The 25,216-nt window shown below is 31.6% G+C and overlaps 1 protein-coding gene across 3 annotated transcripts in view; it reads right to left on the reverse strand.

Moving 5' to 3' along the window:
* The window catches only part of LOC145296655 (potassium voltage-gated channel subfamily B member 2-like), a 1,059,074-nt gene that overhangs the window by 127,377 nt on the left and 906,481 nt on the right, over nt 1-25,216 (reverse strand). The gene's annotated exons all lie outside the window — the stretch shown is intronic.

A 25,216-nucleotide genomic window follows, 5' to 3' on the forward strand; every position in this document is an offset into this window, starting at 1 on the left:
ATAATATATATGTTAATTCTCAGAGCTTATTCAAAACATTTTTAAGAGATGACTTGTTCAATGAGAGAAACTGAGCAAAACAATGTTTTCTTAATAATTGTAGCATAAACACTTTTCAATAAAAGAACATCTAAAATTAGAAAAAAAAGTAACACTAGCAGATTAATGCATCTATGAATTACACAAAGGTAAGCAGGAAATGTACAATTTCTGTATGGCTAAGTACAAATTACATCTTGTTTTAATATTATTAAATCAATTGCTACTGTTCATGAAAACGCCCTCAGTGAGCAGGACATCCGATGAAACTACCATATATTTTCATGTTACTTTTGATAAAGGATATTTTATTAACTACTATTTGTTGCTATTTATTGAATAAATGTGAAAATTTTATTAAAAAACGTAATCTGATAGAAAAACATTTTTAAGGTTTAAAGTGTCAATATGGTGGCATTGTAAGTGCACCGTCAGGCTTGTTACATAAGATTTTCACAGGGAGTAGTAGAAGCAGGAAACCTTTGAAGAACACCATCTACTCCAACTACAGGTTTAAATAATATTGCAAAAAACAATTGCTAAACCAAACATGATGAAACATCTCCATTGAAAGAGGAGTTTGGAAAACCATGACAGCCAATACATGTCTGGCATGTAACTTGCAACAAACTCTTGAAACATTTGTGCAAGAACTAACATATGAGTCGACATACTTATGAGACGAGAATACTTTGTTTTTAATAATTCAATCATAAATATGTAAAAAAAAAAAAAAAAGTAATCTTCATTCAATCATAAGTAATGTTTTATTCATTTACATTAGATATTAAAAATTTGATATTAAATTGGTAAATGAATAAAACATTACTTATGATTAAATTATTAAAAATATGTAATTCTCATCTCTTATGTCGACTCATATTTTAGTTCTTGCACAAATGTTTCAAGAGTTTGAATTAAATTTAAATTAAGTATATCTATCATTTATTAATATTACATAATCTATCATTTATTAATATTACATAATTACTAGAAAATATTATCTAAATGTAGAAAATATAATATTAACATAAAAATTATTAAAAATTTACAGTAAAAATGATAAAGATCTGAACATAGCCCAATAGTTTATTAAAGATTGGAATTAATTTATCTGAGTATATCTTTAATTCACTATCAGAAATGAGAATAATATCTGATATATTATATTTAAAAAATATTTATTCATTCTTTGGTAGGAGGAAACTATTTTTATAGCAATTGTTTTTTTTTTTAAATCATAAATAAGTTTAATAATAAAATATTTTAAATCATTCATCAAGTTTTCAGGTAATTAACCAAAATAAATTTAAATGAAAACATAATCAATTACAATTCTCATTATTAGTATTTTTAAAATTAATATATTAATGAAATGTATTAAATTATTTTGGTGAAAATAAATAAATAAAACATCTTTGAACTTTATTTCGATTTTTATATTTAATTTCAGCGATACTTTTTTTTAGATTATTTATTAATAAAAAGCGATTTTCTCAATTTATAGTTAGTAAAAATTATTTCTTTCGCTTAACATAGCAAATATAATGCAATTAACTAATGTTGAAATATCCAAATAAGAGATAATAAAATTCCAATGGTCTTCCATAAATAAAGCTGGATGAATTATGTAATGTATTTTTTTTTCTTTTTTTCCAGAGTATGAACACAACAGCAATATGTTATGATGAGGAAATACTTCCTGACCGGTGCCCGTAACACCAGAGTATCCTGCTAGATGAAGTACGACTCACTATGGCCCTTGACATGACCAACTCACCTCTTCACTGGAGAAGAAATCTCTCATCTGGAAGGGAAAGTATTCATTAAATATTGAAAATCTTGCACTAAAATGTAACAGGTGATTCACTAAAAGCTGCTGCTCAACATTTGAAAATATTTTGTTTGACTAGAGATTCTAAACTTCTAGTCAAAGGAATGGGTTGCATATGCAACAAGACAGAGAGAGGGAGTAGATAAAACTATGACTAAATAAATATGATGATAAAGTTGAGACTGTTGTCTTTTTTATGTATAGAAAATAAAATATTTCACAAATTTAGTTTTATTTTACATGTTTTAATATTATCTCGATTTTTCTTACATTGTTATTTCTGAATGTTTTATATATATATATATATATATATATATATATATATATAAAAGTAAAAAATGTCACGATATTGTAGAATTAAATTGATAATATTTTATTCAAAACAAGGAATATGAGATAAATGTGAAAAAAATTCCTTATTTCATAGAGTTTCAAAGATAGGCTCTTCTCTTCAAAGGACAAAACGTTAGCAAAAGGAATATATAGATAAAAATCTGGTTGATGCAATTTTTGAAAACAGTAGAGAAAAGAGTTTTTGAAAGAAAGCAAAAGTTTACAGGAAAATGAAAACGAATACTCAGCAATACCCAATAATTTTTGTTGCAGATATCCTGTGATAATAAAAGGTTTGTATTAGGTATGGCGATTATTAATCACCATACCCAACACAAACCTTTTAAATTAGAATAAGAATTCTAAACATAAGGTATAATTACATCTTGATCTTAATTTTCATAAGTGAACATAAATAATGATGCAAACCTATTTGGATAATTAATTTTACCCAATATGAGATGAATATTTTTCAAGTGTATATATAGATATTGTAAACAAAATGGTCTTTCTGTAAAAATCAATATACTGACTTTCAGAATATATCATTATATTCAAATATATTTTAAAAACATTTTAAACAAAAACTGAATAAATACATGAACATTTCTAAAACATCAAGAAAATATTATAACAATCATTACCGAAAATGCGCTCACCAATCGAATGGCTCAACTGTAACTGAGTAACCCTAAATATGGAGAAAATATCTTTAGAATAAAATAGGAATGTTAAAAATATTGATATTAACTTTTATGCGATAGCATTCCCAGTAAATGACATTTTTCATTAATATCAGGGTGTAAAATTTTATATTTATAGAAAGAACTGTAGTAAAAAAAATTCTCATCTGTTAAAAACAAATATGAACTATATAAAGATAATTTATATATATCATTTAGTATATTTGCAAAATGTTAAATAAAATTTATTTAAAATATTTCCCTTAAACTCAGCAATATTAAATACATTTCCAAGTAACAATACTAAACAGATGACTAGATTACATTTTTTAGTAACAGATTTCGTAAGAAAGTTTATCTTTAAAAACTAAATAAAATAATTCAATCTTATTCTTATTTCAAATGAATAAGCTCAAAGCTATTTCAATAGAAAAAACAAACTTTTCTGTGAATTTTATAGCCAATTACAGAAGAAAATTGTACAAACAAAATTAAAATGCTCTGTTGGAATCAGCCACCAGATGGCAGTGATAGTAGTCATAATAAAGAATGTCATGATTGAACAGTATAATTTAATGATTTAACTGGTAAACAAAGAATATTTTTATTTTGGTGATTTCTCGGACTCAAATATTTACAGTTTATTGATTTTATTTTAATCTTACTAAACCCATATAAAATAAAACTGCCACTGAATTAGGAGCTAGATTGATTATAAATGGGGAGTTGTGCAAAAAGACATTTGTTCACATTACATTTAAATTTTTGCATGTTGATACAGGTAAGGAAACGGGGAATCATCAGTTCAAAAAAAGAAGAAGCCTTCCAGCATCTGCAGACCTCTATCCTAAGGGGATATGATTTTGCTGCTTGTTGAGTTTGTCAGGGGTATTTATGTTGAAAGTGCACATATACAGCAACATTATCAGAGCACATTCCGTTCAAATGCTTGTAAAATAAGCAGAGATGCAACATTGTAGCAATGAGACAGAGGCTGGAGGTTAGTAAACAACATGAGACCTATTAGGTTAGAAAGAATTCTATCACCCATTGCAATAAGGGTGGCTGATTAAGTTTCTTAGAATTGTTAAAAAAGCTTTGTCTTGGTAGTATTAAATATAACCACCCATTTTGGCACTCTTCAACTACATACTGGAAGGTATTTACTAAATATTTAGCCATTGCCTCTGATATGTGTGCATTTGATTTACACTCTTGTCAAGAATAGAACATGGTGTAGTCAGCACTTATACCCATCTTAGACGGGATTGCATCAGGGTGGGGGTTATTTATAAATATCAGGAATAATAAATGTTCAAGGTGATCGACTCCTGTGGCACACTTGCATTAATATAATTTGTTTAGATGCCCGGCCATCTAGGACTATCTGAATTTTGTAGCTACAAAGGATATGATTATATTAAATACTCATTCAGTAATACTGCATGATTTAATTTTCTTGTGAAGACCTTTATCTCAGATCTTGTCAAAGACATGAAGCACTACCACCCTAGCATAACCTGCCTTATCCAGTGTATGGTATATGCATTGAAAGATGATTTAAGATATCCGCAATAGAATATAATTGCCAAATCTATATGCCAAAGAGAAGTTTGGAGGTGGTAGGTTAATCGATTAATGATTCAAAGAATTTAGTAAAAAGCAAGAAGAGGTTTACAAAGTAGTAATTTTGCAAAGTTAGTTCTTTTACAAGATTTCTTGAAAATTCGTAGCACAAAGACAAATTTCAAGCGATCAGTGAAGCAATATAAGATCTTTATAAAAAAATATTTTTGTAAATTTTATTAACAGAAATAAACTAAGATGCCACTGTTCAAAATGTTACAAAAATGTGAGCAACAATCCTAAAACAAATTAACTTTTTTTTTCTCTCTTAGTAAAAAGTAAAATAAACAAATGAACAAGATTTTTCAAAAAATAAAATTGTGCACATTGAGGTGATAATTTCTTTTTAAATAAACGTGTATTTCCTTCTTTTGGTTATTCTTTTTATTAAGAAAATAATAATTTAAATTTAAAAATTTAAAGAGTTTTGATTTTATTAACAATTTAAAAAAAAATTAAATTTCTTACTAAAACTAAAATAAGAAAAGGCAAAATAATACATTTATCTCTATCGGTAATTCAAAAGCTAAGCTATATTTCAGTTTAGTAAGAATGACAAAGAATCTAATATCTAATTTTGAGGATCACTTTTCTGTTGTTCTTTAAATGGCACAGTTAAGATAAATGCGAAATTTTTAATAGCCAGTGCACAAAAATTCATTTCTACAATTGACGATGACCCTTCCACTTTAAATGTAATATTTTGTCAAATTGACTTTTGTAAAGAAGAGAATTACATTATTCTAAATAACAGAAAATTATACAAATTAAGAATCAATCTTACCCTCAACTGCCAAAAGAATTTTGGTAAGTCTTTATCTTGTAATAAATTAAAAGGAAAATATTGTATATAATTTCATTTGAACATATAATTGACCAAATCTATCATTATTCTTATCACACACATTATAGATTTCACCATTCAAAGTAATATCTATACTAGTAAATCGCTCTTCCTTTAACGAAAACACCATCACACAATTAGCTTAACCAATACATTTAAAACAAAACTAAACATTTGCATTTAAGAAATAGATTTAAATATTCCAGGAAAGCGCCATCTGTTTCCTATTTTATGGAAATCAATATACCTCCATTTAAAAATTCAATTGGATTAAAAATTCCTCCAAACAAGGTTAACATCTCACATTAAATAAACAATAAAAAAGAGACACAAACTTACCATAGCACATAGATTAATACATCAATAATGTTAGTTTTGATATCGAATCAAATACCAATTAACATATATAATAAAGCATGATAATAAATGGTGGAAGAGATGAATGACATATAATATTATTGGTTAAAGCTTTTCTTAAAATAATATAAAAAAAACTTAATTAAAATATGCCAGAATAAAAGGACAGAAACATTCTAGTCATTTTATGTCATAGAAATTTATGAAGTATCTCCAAATTCATGGAATTATAATGTTTCAAAAATTTTGAGATGAGGATTGATAATTTTGATTACTTTTCTATAACGTTGACAGAATGTGAATGATCATTATAATAGATCGAGCTCAAAATTCTGTCTAGTTTGCTGACGTTGACATAAAGATCAGCAAGTTTTAAAAGATGAAGATGATTACAATTTACATAATACAAAACGTTCTGAATATTACAAACATAATGAGTATGTATAGAAGTTTGAATAACACAAATTTACAGAAGATTTTGAATTTCAGTCACTTAGAAGATTTAATATTTATTTTGAAAGAATAACAGACCGATGATATATATTATTTTACTGATAATTAGTCATTTCAGATAAAGGAATTTTATATAAGGAATTATTAAATTTATAACGAACATGATGAAACAATGTCAATTCTACTAAAGTGTTTAAGAAGTATAGATCCATTGAGAAAGGTAGACAGTATACAATATACAAGTAGCAATATAACATGTGCAGAGAGAGAGAGAGAGAGAGAGAGAGAGAGAGTGAAAGAAATAAACCGAGAGAAAATGCGAGTTAGAGAAAACAAACTGTAAAGTAGACAATTAGACATGCACAGATGAATATGAATATCTTTTAACAGGAACAGCTTATAAGACACGATTGTTTATAGTTATTCTCTTTAGAAAATAGATTAATAGATAATATATAATAATAAAGAGATAGAGAGAGATTATATAAACATGAGAAAGAGGAAGAACCAGAGAGAGATAAGGAAAATGGATGAAGCTAAAATATATATTTACTATCAAGTTAAATACAAAGATAGCAGAGGCATGCATATAAAAATGCCAACAGATTGAAATATAATATAAATTTTTCAGTCAGAAATATCTAAAGAAAAATAAAACTTTCGTATCTAATATTTATGAATTTCGTAACCTTCAATTAGCTTCATTTTTACCATTTGCATTCATTAATATTAAAGCAATTAGTTTTTAATTTGAATTTTATAATCACCCATTTAAAATTACCAAAATATGAAAGGAAAAGATTAATGTTCTCTCGCTAAATATTTATCCTTTCTCTAACTACTCTTGCTTCAATATTAAAAGGGCTTATGAAAATAATTATAATAATCTGAATAGAATAGAAAATAATATTTTAAAAACAAAAGAATTTCTTATACCACTAATTTTGAATGATAATAAAACGAGAAAAGTGTAAATGGATAAAAGGTAAAATCAAAATATAATCACGATTCGATTGATAAACACTTGCATGAGAAAACTTATCTCACAGACACAATAATATTGAAAATGAGTGTGTGTGTGTGCCAGTGTTTACATGTGTGGTGCTAACGTAATAGCATATCGCATAAAATGTTCTACTCATGATCAGTTTCTACTTCATGTCTTTATTGAATAGCATTAAATAATAAAATATTTATTTCATTATGTTTTTAGTTTTATTTATTTTTATGGTGTAATAATTAGGACTGTGACAACAGAATATTCTTTTCATTATTTTGACTGTTATGGGGTTAGATGGTAATAAGAACGAAGGAACACAGGATTTTTAGGAAACGAACATATATTCACATGTTCACGCAAAGCGAGTTGAGCAATACCATTCCTCACAGTGGGGCGTGTGCACCCTTGGTTGCGTGCCAATCTTTGACTCCTGGCACCGGTACTGGAAGTGACGTCATGAGAGAGTCCATTAATCCCATGGAGGGGCGTCTCCAACAGACTCTTGGGTATATATCCGACACAGTTAGACACACTTAATCAACTGAGAACCACATCCGTCTATATAAAAACATATAAGATATTAATGAAAGAGTCAAAACTATGAAAAGAATATGCTGTTGTCACAGCCCTAATAATAATGCATCATTTTCTCAAGCCCCTATTTCAACATTCATTTTAAGAAGAAAAATGCATATTTATTTTAAAAAAGTGTAAAAATAAAACTGTACATCATTGGATGGTGTGTAAACGCAAAAAATGCCTCTTGCTAAAATGAATATGTTGTTTTCAACATAAACAATTTACAGAATAACGGGTTTTTTTAATCAATTAACATATTAATGATAAATACTAAATTGTAAAATTATCCTAAACAAATTCACATAAGATAGACTTTACATAAATTTTAAGAATTCTTTGTCTTGTAATAGAAATCCTAGATTAATGGTGTTTCAGACTGAAATGAATTGAAAATTATCTAAATATAAAAGTATGAGTTCTATACATGATGCATAGAAATGGTAATTAGAAACAAAATGTTTGGTTCAAATTAAAAATTACATTAATATTTTTCTATTAAAATATCGCAAACAATTTCTACTAGTAATATATTATATAAAAAGCAATTGTCTGTGTGCATCTGGCTGAAATACTAATTCAATAACAATTTTTCTCATAGACATATATTTTTGTTTCTTCCTTTTTTTTATATACATATCTTCTGGCTGTGAGCAAAGCCATCTGTGTACTTCCTCATACTAACCATAAATGCAGTTTAAACATTTTCAGACATACTTGTGAATTTACATTACTTTCATCTCAAGTGGGAGAGGTGACATTTTCAAACGCTATTAAAGAAAGCGATCAGTTAAAAACAGGAGAAATAATGAAAAATGCATACCCCCACCCCTAAAATCATACAATGAAGATGATCTTGGTATAATTTTTTTTAGCCTCTGATATATTTTCATATTTATTTCAAGAATATAAATCAGTAGTTTTGGTCTGAAAGATTTGTCAAGCATAAAAGAAATAAATGATTGCTAATAAACTAGCATGATGTTAAGTTTTTCATATACCATGATCAATATTGCTTTGTACTTAGAATGAACTGTCTATTCGGATTTACCCTATAAAGCACTCTGCAGGGATCACTTATATATGATTTGAATTTGCCAATTTTACTTAAATTATTTTCTATGCAAAACTTGATAAGTTTACAGAAAATAATTTTTTCAAATTTTTATCCCCATTCGATCATCCATTAAGTTCAAATTGTTTGATTCAGGAAAAATGAATTTGCAAAGCCAGTGAAAATTCAAAATTAGCCTCCTTCTGAACGTTATATCTCTTTCCCTCTTCAACTACAGACTAAATAGCATTAATGCCAGTGATAATATTCCTTTTTGGTATATAATTGACTATGCCAAATGTTCTCTTTTTATTATCTTCAACTATTAAAGTTAATAAAGAGTGACAGAGACAAGAGTAATAAACAATGTAAAGAATAAGAGCAGGGAGTCAAATAACAATTAAAATGGTTGAAAATTATAGAAAGTTAATAAGAGATTAGTTCCTGAATGAGTCATTTAAAAATTATGGCTAATTAAATCAAAATTAATTTTTTTTTCAAACATTACTCAATCTCAAAACTGACAAATATTTTGCCATGTATTTTGTGCGAATAAAATATATAGGAAAAATTGCATATACATTTGTATATATCTTAAAACTGACACTATATTCCGGTTGATTTGTCAAAACATATTGAATATTATCCAGCGTTGTTAACTCTTGACATTGGGGTTTGGTTTTAATTTGAGGAATAAAAATTAGAACATGAAAATCAGGAAAGTAAGGATAATTTTTTTAGCTTAGACTCTGTTACTTTGTTTATCTAGAAAGTAAAGAGGAATTTTGTGATGTGAAACACCAAGTGTACTTGTGATAATTCCAAATTGTTCAGGAAAACTTGAATTTAGGCAAATATATAAATGTTTTTAAATGTGTTGACAGTTGACTTAATATTCCATGGTTAAAGTTTTTGATTTAAACTGTTGTCCATTGTTTACATATAAAAATTGTAATAAAAAGTAACCGGAATGCAGATGACATATGAAAGAATAATAAATAATGGCTAACAGACCACTTCTTTTTTACATTTCATATTTTTAACATCACATTTCTAAAAAGTATTAAAACAACTTTTCTCTGAAATTAGTACTCTAACTGTACAGAACACGGCTCTTGAATATATGTTGGTCATACTTTAAGGTAATGATACTAAAAAATCATTTTGAGTGGATCTCTTCATTACAAAATGCATGTCTCTACATTGCCCAGGAGTAATATAGAATAATATTTTAGAGTATTAATTTTGGAAAAGGGCGAAAAAAAAATCCATTTAAATAATTTAAATGGGAATTAATCTATGTTTTGGCGTTGACCTAAGAAAAAATAAAGTAATGATTTAATTTAATAAAAATAAATGTTAGAGCGTAAATGAAAAAAATCATAAATGACCTCATTTCACTGCAATTAAAATAGGATTTGTTCAATAAGTATTAAACAAAATAAATTTCTCTATGTTTTTGGTGACTGGGCTTCCCTGTGTTAAGTACGAGCTTATTTCTAAACTAGCGGGGGGGGGGTACCTGGCGTTGCCCGGGTGTTTGGAGGTATTTATGATTTTTTTAAATATTATAAAAAAAACACGATGTTATAAAAAATTGGAAAAACTAAAACAAAGCAAAACCGCGAACAAATGTACAAAAAAAGGAAAGAAAAGGTGTAAAAGAGGAAAAAAGGTTTAGGTAGGAAGACAGGCTCGAACCCGAAGCATCGAGGCTAAGGCGGAAAAAAAATGCCTGACACGTTACCTCTACACCAAAGAGACACACAATTGAGAACGGATAAAATTAACCCTTTAAAAACACTTGCAGGTGGTTGAAACTAACGTCAACGTTTTCTAGGTCAAACATCACGTTATTGCCATAGTAGCAGGAGGAGGCCAAGTTTAGGGTGAAAGAACCCCCCCACACACACATTTTAGCTTTTATATTTATAGATGCCCCTCGCCCTGTTTTAACTAATATATGAAATGTAAAATTGAAAGGAATAAAAACAAAACGAACGTGAAAGAATACTAAAGGAAAAAAAGGGAAAAAAAGAAAAACCTCCAAAAAGTTACTGCGTAAAATGCAAATATGTTTATTTAAATCTAAGTTTTTTGTTTTTTTTTAAATGGAAAAACAAAATTCAAAAAAATAAAACTTACCGCGTATAATGAAAATATGTTTTTGTCGCTGTTAACTAATTTGAATGTCATCTGATTCCAATGTCGATAGCGTAGTAGTAATTGTGCGAATGAAACTCTCAGAAATGCAATGTATAGAAATAAATAATGAATAAGTAACTAATCCGAAAATAGGAAGTCAGCTCCCCCCCCCAGTATCACGTATGAAATCAGTGCAAACATAATAGAAGTATAAAGACAGTAAATAAATTAAAGCGACTAATCGGTGCAAGATTTGAAGAACGCTGGCGGCTGACTGTTAAAGTTTCTTGTAAAAACTGGAATCCAATGTTAGTTCGTTTTGTTTAAGTAATCCTTCGAATCGCAACCCCCACCCCCCTACAAAAAGAGAAAAAATACAAAGGAAGGAAAAAAAAGAAAAAAAGAGAAGAAGAAATTTATAAAATGGCACAAGTAACCCACAGAATAACTGGAATGTAAAGTCACGTTTCACCCGATGGAAAAATGCCAATCCATATTTTTTAAGCAACCAAGAACTCAAACCGGTGTTCCTCGTATATTCCCCTGTGGACATATCCGCAGCTGTGTTAAGTGGTCGCGGATGGAGTATGAATCGAATAGAGAGAAAAGATTTTACAACTCCCATTGATTCTAACCGATTGTGGCAGTGAAATCTCACTGGAAAAATATAGAAATGTACGAATATCAAGGAACTGTAAGGGTAGTAGGCCTATAGCACACCTCAGATCCTGTGCTGAAGTGTGGGGACATTACATTTGAATGTAATGTCGTGATTTTTAATCCTATTAAGGTCAAACTCACACGAAAAAAATGAGTTCATTTTATCTATATAGAGAAGAAATATAAACTACTGCACCAAAAAAATTCAAAAAGTAAATGTGATCCAAAAATATTGGTAAAGCTTTCCATGGTCAGTGAAAAAGTCATTTTTGACTAAGGCAACTCTTCTTGTGAGCACAGAAATTGTAATTTTCCTTTTTTGTAATTGTTTTAATTTTACCTCCATCTCTTTTGCCCATGGTCAGCAAAGTAGAAATCCTTCAAGACTAAGGTCAATGTTATTTGTTTACAATCAAGTTGACGTTCGTTTATGAGTGTAAAAATTCTAATATTCCTTCATAAAATTGCAATAAAGAAAAAAGTTTTTACATGTCTTCAAGTCTAAAACTCTTCTGAAGCTTTTAACATATTGTAATGACGTTTGATCTATTTATGCTAATAAATATTTAATCAGTAGCAATTATATTGCTGCTACTGTATACCTTTATTACAATCAAGGATTTGTCTTATGAGATTAAAATTAACCAATCACAGCCATTTAGAATTAAAGAAAAATGTCTGCCTTGAATATTTAAAAGAAAAGAAAAAAAAAAATTGGTGCTTATTTTTATGTACCTATAATTGTTTGATTTTATATTTTTTCTTTCAGTTTATTTTTATTTGGCTTTTCAAATGGAATCAATGTTAAAGTGTAGTATTTGTTTTGATACTATAGTAAATCATTCCTCTTCTCAATCAATGAAGAAATCCTTCTAACCTGCAGCAATGTTTTAATTTTTTTTCCCAATCTAAAGTCCTCCTGGATTTTCCCAACATTAAAAACTGACATTGCGCCTAATTCTGCCATGAGGTGGCAACTAAATTGGAATAGAGTAAACGGTAAAAGTACAGAATAATTAGCAGTTGAGAAATTGTAAAACAACAACAAAAAAATACCTTATACCAATTGGCAAATATTCAAATCGAGCACAGAGTTAAGTGAAAGGACGAAAATCCATCTCCCCAAACGTTTGCTATCCATAGATTTATTTTATTTTAAACTTGAAAATTATGGAAATTAAAATCTAAGAATTGAATATTAACAAAGAGCAGGTACACATAGGCGGATTTATTGGTTCCTGGGAAATACTGGGAGAACTATAAATTTACTAAAACTATTTCAATTAATATTACTTTACTTATATACCCTCCCATCTGATTTAAGTTTAGAGGACCCATCTCCAAAATTGAATGTAAAAAACGGTAATATGGTGTTTTGGACTGGATATAGGAAAACAAGATTCCTTATTTAATCCAGAAATTTCAGTGTGTGTGTGTGTGTGTGTATATATATATATATATATATATATATATATATATATATATATATATATATATATATATATATAACTACTTCATTTACTCACATAAAATTAATATACGAAAGTATAGATTTATGCGTAAACTTTAAGTATTTACTTCAAAAGTGCTCAAAACGTAGGTAGAGCTAGTTAGTAATTTATAAAATATATATGGCGATTAAGCTACACTGAATATTCTGCGTTTCATCCACTATAGGATTCGTCAGGCTTATGCCTGACGAATCCTAGTGGATGAAATGCAGAATATTCAGTGTAGCTTAATCGCCATATATATTTTATAAATTACTATATATGTATATATTTAGTAGAAATGGTAATTAATAAAAACTGAAGAAAGTGCTCAATACTGTTGTAGAGCAAATATGCGTTTTATTTTTTATTACTGTATCTTTCTGTTAAGTTACATTATTGTTTCAGCTACCCGGCCGTTTTTTTCGCCGTCTGTAGCTTCCTCAGACTTTTACAGAAATGTTCGTTGTCATGGGATGAAAAAGTGAAAGAGTGAACAGGGGAAGGGTGCGAGAAGAGCGGGGGAAAAGAGAGGAAGGGAACAAGGGGGAAAGATGGGAGGGGATGCTTGGTATGTCGGTAATTTTTTAGTTTTGGAGTTTAAGGACCTTGTGGGGGAGGGTCTGGGAAGTTCATTTCTGGTGTGGCTGAGGGCATAGGGATACATGGAGGGGGAAGTGGGATATGTGGGGGTAGGAGGAGGGGGTTACTTTAAAATTCGAGTCTTAATGTTAAAGTTTTTGGCGTCTTGTTGGTGAGATGATTTCTTGGTAAGTATGTCTTGACCTGTTGGGTGTTCGCTTGGGTTCGGAGGCAGGGGGCTATGATTCGGTTTATTTATTTGGTTTTTATTTGTTGTTAATTGTTTGGAGAGGGTTAGCTAGCGGCTGCGCGCGTGAGCACACACATGTGTACGTACACACATATATACTTAAAGAAATGTTCACATGTACACATACATCTCCGCCCTGGCGAGCAAATATATGCGCGCATGCATGCATAGACACTGCGCCACTCTTGCTGACGTCAAATTTTCCTTAAGGTGCTAAATTGGGTACATGTGCGTAAGCATGGATGCACTCATACATACGAACCTAAGCGAACACCCAACAGGTCACGACATACATATCAAGAAATCATCTCACCAACGAGACGCCAAAAACTTTAACATTAAGACTTGAATTTTAAAGTAACCCCCCTCCTTCTACCCCCACATATCCCCCTTCCCCCTCCATGTATCCTATGCCCTCAGCCACACCAGAAATGAACTCCATAGACCCTCCCCCACAAGGTCCTTAAACTCCAAAACTAAAACATTACCGACATACCAAGCACCCTCCCCCTCCCATCTTTCCCCCTTATTCCCTTTCTCTGTTTTCCGCTCTTCTCACACCCCTCCCCTGACATCATTCACTTTCATCCCATCATAACGAACATTTCTGTAAAAATCTGAGGAAGCTACAGACGGCCAAAAAAACGGCCGGGTAGCTGAAACAATAATGTAACTTAACAAAAAGATACGGTAATAAAAAATAAAACGTATATATATATATATATATATATATATATATATATATATATATATATTGTGTGTGTATACACACATTAGTATTGTTATGAGATAGATTTTATTGTTTAAACCAATAGTTTTACATTCAGATTCTTTTTATTCGAAACTCTTAGTTATATGCTCCATGTACATCTCTCTAAAAGTAAATATATTAGTTATTGGCAAGAGTAATTATTGGAAAATCAACGATTCACCAAGCTATTGGTATGTGATGGCACAACTTTATTGGTCATTTCATAGCATTTGGCCAAAATCATCACATGAAAGAAAGCAATTGCTGAGAGTACAAAAACAAACCAAAAACAGAATAGGGGTTTAAGAACTTGTCATTGTGAGATGAACATTGGTTGAAAGATCAGGATAAAAATGTAGTAGGAATCAAGGTTTGATAAGGCTAGAATTTAAGGAGTAAAGCATGAAAAAAGATGCAGGATCCTGCAAAAAGTATTTACAAGGAAAAATTTGTACAAGAACATTATATATATATATATATATATATATATATATATATATATATATATATATATAGTAAGTTATGAAAATATTTATGGCAGTTAAGCTACACAGAATATTCCATGTTTCATCCTCGTGAGAATTCGTCAGGCTTATGCAAAGAGTTATGGTTATCACACATTTTTGTATAAACACATGGTTTTGAATTTGTTAACTTCTTAGTTGTAACTATGGCCATCCTAATCAGCCAATGGTCGGCATTTACAGAACAAAGGTACAGTTAACTCAGGTTCACCCTTTTCCTTTGTGTGTTTTATGGGAAAGGGTTAGTTATATCCTTTTGTGTATAGAAAGCTGACCTACTTTCAACCTAGGTGTAGTTAGACATGTTATTTTGTGTTTTCGTTTATATTTCGGATATTTTATTAGTTTTATTTATAAAATTATTGATTGCATGCATATATATGTTCATATTATTTATTTTTTACTCTATAGTTAATATTAATTTAAAATTATTTATGTATTGCTATCCTAGAGAAAAGTTTATCCTGTGCACACAGTTGTTCAGCATTTCCCTTCTACAGTTTATTAGATGTAAGACTTCTTTAAAGTTTAGTATAGAGAATTTCAGGCATATTTTACATGGATCGTCGAGGTCCCTGCACATACTTGCTTTTCTTACTATTTCCCATTCGACTATTGGTGAATTTCCACTTTCTCTGAGTTCCCAGTTGCGTATTGATATTCATATTAAAAACCCTTTTTCCTATTTATTTAAAAAGAAAATACAACTTTCTTATATATGGGTCATGGAACTGCACTCACTAGCAAAAGATATAGCTAATTTGCATATTCTCTATTAGTTTTTTCGGCTTTCTGATGGAATAATCATTTTTAGTTAACTATTATGTGTAATTATATTCATGCAGATATTCTACATGATTTATACATGTGTAATATTTGTGTAAAAAGGTTATAGTAAACACAAACCTCTTTCCATATATATTTATGTATACATATATATTTTTGTTTAAAAAATTTCGCCTACCAAACTCTTCCTAGAGTTTTTGGTCTACAGACAAGAAACTTCATATATAAGGTATTTGAACCTATGTGAAACTTGTAACGAAAAAGTGTAAGGAAAAATTCAAGATGGCGCCCGACTCTCTCTTTAACACGGTAAGATATCCTCAACACGGCACAAGAAGCAACAGCCACACGATTCCCCAGCCAACTCAATCGTCACTCCCCCACGTCTTTCCCCTCACCCGCTTTTATCGTCGTTCTAGGCCGGCTAAATTTGCATATTCCGAGAATTCGTGTGACTTTGCGAGACATCATACTTTACAAAAGACGGCGGCCGCCATCTTGGTCTTTCTTTTCTATTTTTGGTCGGTAACGCTGAGCTGGCCTCGAGGTAAGTCTTTTTCCCCTCATCCGTCTCTCCCATGTACCCACACAACACGCAAACACGCGGGCGCTTATCTCCTGGATGCACGTTACAAAACTTTATATTTGGGTTTTAGCCCGGGAAAATCGGAAGAAAAGTGTGAACATTAAAAACAAATTAAATTTGCTAGGTGATGATCGAATGCTGGGATTACAAATATGCATGCATAACCTAGTAGCTATTGGTTCATGTTTTAATTTTTAGCCCTGCAGCAAACATATCTTCATGGCAAAGGCAAAAATAAATCGTAAGCTAAACATATTGGTTTCAATTCTTAGTGGTGGCGCATAAGCCATTGTTTTTAAAAACTTTTAAAATAATCATTATATATTGGGTCCAATATAATATAATAATAAATATGAAATCTGCATTAATCAGAATATCATATTTAAGCGTATTTTACGACCGAGCAATGCCACGGCCCTGCTAGTATATACACGGTGCCCAAATTCACTGAAGGATGTTGAACTTAAATAGATTATTTATTTTTGATGATATCTTTCTGTAATTGTAACACAAATGACTAAGACATTGGGAAATTTTAAAAGAATGCAAAATTTAAACAATCTTTATTTATGAAAAATAATGTCTTTTTAATGTTGCCATTTTCAGCTTGTGGTCTTTCCAAAACATAATTCATGACAGATTGCAGAATCTCTGGATTGCGATTTAACTTCCTTATTTCGTTCCTGATGTTTTCCTTCAATTCTTGCAGGCTTTAGGGTGTCTAAAAAGTCACTGTTTTAGAAAGAGCACAATTGTGTGAAGCTGAAAATGGGCAACATTTAAAAGAGAATATTTTCATGAATAAAGATTGTTTGAATAATTTTGCATTTTTTATAAATTTCCCAATGTCTTAGTCAGATTGTGTTAAAATTACAGAAAGATATCTTTAAATATAAAAAATCTATTTAAGTTCAAAATCTTTCAGTGACTTTTTGGACACTTAGTGTGTTTGTGTGTGTGTGTATGTATATATATATATATATATATATATATATATATATATATATATATATATATAAAAGCGAAAATGTGTGTATGTATGTATGTTTGTTTGTATGTGTGTTTGTGTGTCTGCTAAAAACTTTCGACAGACAGAACAAAATTCACAAACTCGGTATCATATTGAAGCTCCATCCTTCGCCCGAAAAATATCGAAAAATTGGCCAAAAACGTTAATTTTTTTCACCCTGAAATCGACAATTTTTTACAGAGGGGGGGTCAACAAAAACGGTCCTCTCGTGACAATGACCGATTCTATGCATGCATCAGATGACGTCGTGACCTGATTTACTTTAAATAGTTGAAAAACCGAACACATTTCATGTACGTCGCTTTAGCTCAGTTGGTTAAGGCCTTGGTTCATTATCTAAACGTTTTGGGTTCGAATCGTGGTGTGAGATGGTTTTTTTTTGTTTTTTTTTCGATTTTTTAAATTTAAATATTTGACCAGTGTTATTTAAGCCATTTTTCATGTAACGTTCGTTTTTCTGCTTTTTTTTTTCTTTACTTCGCTTATTCTTAGCGACACCCAAAAACACCCGGGTACCCACCGATTTTTTAAATTTTAATATCGAAACAGGCTTATTTAAGCGATTTTTCACGTGTTCGTTTTTCTGTTTTCATCATTTGTTTGCCTTACGTTTTTTTTGTGTTTTTTTTCCTGCTTAGTGTTAACGTTGTTTTCTTTTTTTACTTTGCTTATAACAAACAAACCTAGATCGTCATCGTAACGCTCGACGACTTCCGGCTGCACACCTGTCAATTTCGTTCTTAAATAAATTCAAACATCTTTCAGTAACTCATTCTGGCTGGCCGATTTTATTTTCAAACTTCGCCTCAGGGCTTCGGGTTCGACCCCCCCCCCCCGGGGTTCTTTTTTATTTAACACCACACACACCTCCAAACACCCGGGCATCGCCGGGTACCCCCCGCTAGTCTATATATATAAAAGGCAAAATGTGTGTGACCATTTCGTGTATGTCTCGCAAAGGCTTCTTTCGCACATGCTCCCGGGGTCGTTACTATCGCTTAAAACTGTTTATATAGGTCCTATATCATAATATCTAGGATTTGGGAATGCGGGTCGTCTCTAGATTTATTTACGTCGACTTTTATGAGTCGCGCTATTTCGCTCTGTCCCCTGTTTGTCCTACATTTTAGTATAAATACAGTGAAATTAAATTAAAACGTTGTGTTCTCAGCTTTCGCTTTCGTGAAAACTAAAAATAGCTTTATAAACCTTAACTTAACACGCTAATTAATTACTCTCACTCGTGGTCGAGACGGTTAAGTAGTTGGCTTTGGTTTCCACCTCTGCGTTAAGGCTTCCGGTTTCAATCCCTCTTCCCGACCAAAACTATTTTTTTTTTCTTTTACACCTTTAAACACCCGGGCAACGTTTTTTTTTATTACTTCGCTTATTCTTTAGTTTACCCCTCCCTCATACACAGGCTTATTTATGCCATTTTTTTTTCCGTTTTGGTTTTGGGTTTTTTTTTTACACCGTCTTTTTTATAATATTTAAGCAGGGTTATTAATTATCCCCCCCATACACACACCTACAAACACCCGGGCAACGCCGGGTACCCCCCCCCCTAGTCTATATATATATATAAAAGCGAAAATGTTTGTATGCATGTATGTATGTACACTTTTTCTTGATGTCCACAAAAGGCTTCTTTCAGAGAAGCGCTCGCTTGGTTCACAACTTCTTAAAACTTTTTATATCATCTATAAATTGTAATATCTCACAGTTAACCACGGAGCTCGCCTGTCTCTTTAATTTTATTGACTTTTAAATGTTAATTATTCGACATTTCCCGCATCGGCAAGCGTTACATTCGGTTTTCGATATAAAAAAAAGCGAAACTCGACTCTAATCATTGGCCAAAAGCCAGTGGTCTCTAGAAAGCTAAGTAACGTTTGGTCAATGTCGACTTCATCATATCAGACGGTAGCTTTCATTTCGAGACGAGATGCTCCGCCTAATGAACAGGGAGCAGGTTTTTAAAAACAAACAAACCGATTTATTGACCTCATTAAAAACTGTCCTGCACAAAATGCTAACTGCTGAATAGCTATCGCCGTCACGTCAATCAAAAATGCGCACCTGTTTTTTTTGTACACTTTACTATTTTCCAACTGCGTGTCGTCAAGGCTTTGTTTTTTTTTTCACGGGCACCTGTTTTTTTCACATTTCGAGTTTTTTTTCACAAACACCTACAAACACCCGGGCAACGCCGGGTACCCCTCGCTAGTATATATATAAAAGCGAAAATGTGTATATGTATGTATGTGTGTTTGTATGTCTCGCAAAAACTTTCGACACGGGTCACGGATTTTCACAAGATTGGTATCATTTTAAAGCTCGATCCTTCGCCCGACAAATGTCGAAAAATTGCCCAAAAACATTAATTCCTTCACCCTAAAATCATCAGTTTTCTACAGGGAGGGGTCAGCAAAAACCGTCCTCTCATGACAAGTTCGCTTCTATGCATGCGCAAATGACGTCGGGACATGATTTAGTTTAAATATTAAAAAAAAAACGACTTAATTTTGTCAATGTCGTCTAAGATACGTTCATTAGAGTGCAGCATCATTATCTAAAGATTTTGGGTTCGAATCCTGGTGTGAGATGTCTTTTTTGTTCGATTTTTTAAATTTTAATATTGAAACAGGGTTATTTAAGCCATTTTTCATGTTCTATGTGTTTTTTGTTTTTATTTTTCAGATTTTTTAAAGAAGTTTTAACGTTCGTTCTTCTGTTTTTTTTCCATCACATTCGCGTTTTCTTATTTTTTGTTTTTTCCGACTTTTACATTTAACATCATTCGTTTGCGTTACGTTAGCTTTTTTTTGTCTTTTTTTCGATTTTTTAAAGTTTTAACATTTATTTTATATAAAATATTTAATAATTTACTCTTTAATATTTAAAAATATTTACTTCGCTTATGTTTTGATTACCCCCCCCCTCCCACTGCCTGAGCACACACACCTCTAAACACCCGGGCAACGCCGGGTACCCCCCGCTAGTATATATATAAAACAAACGTCAAATAAACATAAAACATCTGGATTGAGCAAAGAAGTATTTGAAGATTTAATGAGTTTCTTGAGAAGATTTGCAGAAGAGGAAATAATGTTATGACCAGTAGAAAGTTCAAATTTAAATCAATAGAAAACTTCAGAATATTGTCAATTTGTTGTATGGAAAAGGAAAACAATATAACAATGAAGGTTATGGGAGGCTATCACAACTACCATAGCAAAAATTTCACCTGATAAAATTGTAAAATTAACAATGCCAATAGATGGAAGGTTAATGACTTTGATTTAAATAAAAGCTGTAACATGAATTTGTAATAAAATGTATACTTTATGCATTATAATTATTATTCCTTTAATTGTAAAGAGTACACTCAGTTTTTTTTATTATTTAAACTCTGTTACAAATCTAGGGTAAAATGTAAATTTGCATAATAACTTCTGACAGCTAATCTTAATAAACCCAATCTACCTTAAGTTAAAACAATGAGTGATACTTGATAATACTTGAAATGAATGGCAAAAATTACTGGACAAGTATAAACATTAGTGGTGGGACGATTCCAAAATTTTTCCTGATTTTGATCAAATTACCGATTCCGTTCTAAATTTCCAATTCGATTCCCAATTCAGATTCTTTTAATATTTATAATCATTTAATTAGAGACTTGTTTTTTTTTTTTGTTTTTGTTTTTTTTTTCGTAAATTTTCAAATTATTAATTATTACATAAATCCCCGGGTAATTTCCAGGGATATTTTTTCCCCAATGCTTGCCTTGTAATACAATTGAAAGATAACAAAAGGTTTATTTTGATTTTAAACAAAGCCAAATTGTATCAGTTCGTTGTTAATATACAACATGCTACTTGAAAGTTTTCACAAAAAGTTGAAAATCGTCGATGATTGATAGGTAAAATGAAAAAACGATGTAAGAACAAAATATTAACAATGAATGAATTTCTAAATAATAATGTTACTATTTGGAAAACCATTTTTAATATGGAGAGGACGTTGGGCTTCGTTTACTATTATGTGCCTTCCTTCTATGAAGTTTAAATTTTATTTTAATGATATAAATTTGGTGGGTTATTAAATTAATTTGCTTTGCTGTAAAAAACAAAACGAAAACGAGATGCATATAATAACTTACGGGACCTGTGAAAATTCCACAAGGGACTCATTCATATGTAATATATTGATGTTGGTATTCATGGCGTAAATAGAGATGCTCTGATATTATTGTAACTCTTGTTAAAACTGCAAAAGTATTTATCTAAGCTAGCAAGGACACCCGGCGTAACCAGGTCGTAAAGTACACTTAAATATGATATTTTAATTCTGTCAGATTTTTTATATATTAAACATCCAGAAGAAACTGGCACATTCTGAGTTTGTATTTTTTAGTCTCATAGAATACTGTGTGCGAGATAAAAGGTTGCGTGTATCACAGCAGTACTCACAAAGCAATGGCAGCCAGTTTACAGCTAAGATAGCACACCAAACATGAGACCACCTAATTTGTCACACCTAAATCCCTTTGAATATTACTTGTGGGTGTCGCTTAATGAGAGACTAATTACCGTTTCCGCAATATGACTTATTCTATGGCAGCTGTCATTATCCAAATAATGTCCCATATCAATACTAACAATATGATGCATAAATATCAATGATATCAATGATTACTTTTCCACATGAAATAAACGGTTAGCTTTTTAAAAACTTGCAAACGCAGGATTGTAATTTCATGCTAAGACAACCCTTAATACTTTGCATTTGAAGAGGGCTGTTTTTAGCAGATAAATGGTTGAATTTGCAATATTCTTTTTATTAGATGCAAATATTAATATCTTTATTAGAATTTGTAATTCACATATATATTTTTGATTGTTTTATTAAATGTATTATAGATTTAAACCTAGCATAAATAGGTCCAACATTTCTACTTATTTTCAGTTAATGAGAGGGGAATCTATCACCATGCTTCCCCATAACATGTACAATACTTATTATCATTTATTTTTTTTAATGGAGAGTAGACAATGCATTGTGGATGCATTATCAGCAGCTCCGGTAACTCTTGCTTCTCCTAATTTGTCCCTCCATCCTCATCTATGAGTGATTTTTCTGATAAAGGAAGAAGAAAAAACTGTATTCTAGGTCAGTAGTATTTACGTGAACAGTAGCTTGAGATGTCGGAAATTTTCTGTTTCTATGTCTGTCCTTGTGGCCATGTCACTAGTAAGGGTGCTGGAGGTAAACGTTTTATCTGGACTGACGTTATCTGTCTGATAATCAGGGACTCGAATCGTGGATTAACCACTAAGGATGCTGTCCTATCAGCAGGTGCAAAGTACTGGGGCTGCTGTATTGCCATTTGATAAATGGATTCTGGACCATACAGTAGCTTCTAGTGAGGCTTCTCGATACCATATTAGTGAGTAATTGTTACGGCTTTACCTTTTCATGTACTACAGAAAAAAAAAGTTTCCTCGTTTTTTTTCTTTTTCTTACTTTCCCTCTCTGCCCTGCTCTAACCAAGTCTGTCGACTTGTTCCACAAATCCCAAAAACTCCATGAAAAGTTTCCAGAAAAAATACACAATTAAACCCAGAATTCCAACTTCCAATGTAGACCCCCACTACCATGTCTCCTTCTCCAACATCAGGGGTCTATGTTCCAACCTTCCAGAGCTTGAATCCCAATTACAGGAGACTAAACCAGACCTATTATTTCTAAGCAAAACCAGCATTGGACCGACAATTACCCTAGATGATTTTGTAATTAAAGGATACTCTAACTTAACATCTAAATCTGACCCCCAACATCGCCATCTGCATGCAATATGTGCCTACATTAAAGATGGCTTTGCATGTGGTAGAGATATCTCCAGAGAGGACCCTAATTTACCCTATATGTGTTTCCGGGTTCCACTTGCTTACACCAAAGCACCAAACCATTACAACAGTGGAGTTACTATATTTAAGAGCATATCTGAGAAATTGAACACATCCTGTCTGCTCATCCTTCGGCCAACATTCACATCCGTGGTGACTTCAATGTTCACAATGTTGAATGGTTAACCTACTCAAACAAAACAGACGATGAGGGGAAGTTCTGTCATGATTTCCTATTGCTTATGACCTCACTCAGATTGTTCAAGAACCCACTCGTGTGCCCGATACTGACAGTCAGTATGCAAGTCTCCTTGATCTTTTCCTCACAACTTACCCTGAGCTATGTTCATCTTCCGTTCTATCACCACTTGGATCTTCCGACCACTCGGTTGTATCAGTTAAGATAAAGACAAAATGTAATAAGTCCTCAGATGTACCTCTCCATCGTACTGTATATCGATAATCTATGGCTGACTGGTATAGTTTTCATACATTTATATCAGATCTACCTTTGCATTCCATGTTTAAAAATAATGTGTCCTCTATAGTATCAGACATGACAGAATAGTTAATTGTAGATATAGACCGCTTTATACCCTCCAAAATATTCCAGCAAAAATTTAACAGCCAGCTATGGTTCTCTCTAGAATGTGCTGCTGCCATTGCGCACAGAAATCACTTTTTCCACTGCTTTCAATGTAATAGATGTACTGAGACTAAAGCCACTTTTAGGACTGCCAGCAACCACTGTAAAAGAGTAATAAAAAACGTGAGAGAGTTCTATGCTCAGTCTGCTAAGTCCAAAGTAGCTGAGCAGCAGCTTGGTTCCCACCAGTTTTGGCAAATAGCAAATAGGGTCCTGAACAGAAGCGTCAATGGATCTGAGGTAATCTTGTCAGCATCAGACAAAGCCAAACTATTTGCCAAGAACTTTGCAGCTAATTCTACTCAATGTGACTAAGGCCATCAACCCCTCCTTATTTTTGACTGTATCAGAAAACACGCTATGCGACATACAAATATCTGTGCGTAATGTTGCCATGTTAATCAAAAACCTTGATTCCAGCAAAGCAACTGGCCCTGATGGCATTCCAATTATACTGCTGAAAAAGCTTTAACATGAACTAGTTCCCATACTTACAAAGCTGTTTAAGCCTTGTCTTAAGGAGAATTTCTTCCCAACACCATGAAAAACCTCACCAGTATGCTCTGTATTTAAGAATTCTGGTGATCGGTCATCTTCCTCCCAGTACAAACCAATTAGTCTCCTGTGTGTCATAAATAAGTTGCTGGAATCTGTATTAAATAGAAGAATTGTCAACCACCTCAGCAAAAATAATCTTCTTAGTGACATGTAATATGGTTTTCGTTCTGCTAGATCTACAGCAGATGTGCTAACAGTTATATCTCATAGAATTAGTAGATCTCTTGATGGAGGCTTCCTTTCTAGGGCAATTGCTCTTGATATATCAAAGGCCTTTGATAGGGTATGGGATGAAGGTCTACTTCATAAAATCTCCAGCTATGGTATAGCTGGAAATGTCTTCTCAATTATTAAATCATTTCTCTCTGATAGATTCATAAAAGTAGTGATTGATGGACAGAAATCAGAAGCTCACAGTATTAATGCTGGAGTTCCTTAGGGGTCCATCTTGGGCCCAACTCTCTTCCTGATCTACATCAATGATCTTCCAAATAACA

The sequence above is a fragment of the Euprymna scolopes genome, chromosome 17 (genome assembly GCF_053919585.1).
Source record: "Euprymna scolopes isolate OS-2025 chromosome 17, ASM5391958v1, whole genome shotgun sequence".
In the NCBI taxonomy this organism is placed as follows: domain Eukaryota; kingdom Metazoa; phylum Mollusca; class Cephalopoda; order Sepiida; family Sepiolidae; genus Euprymna; species Euprymna scolopes.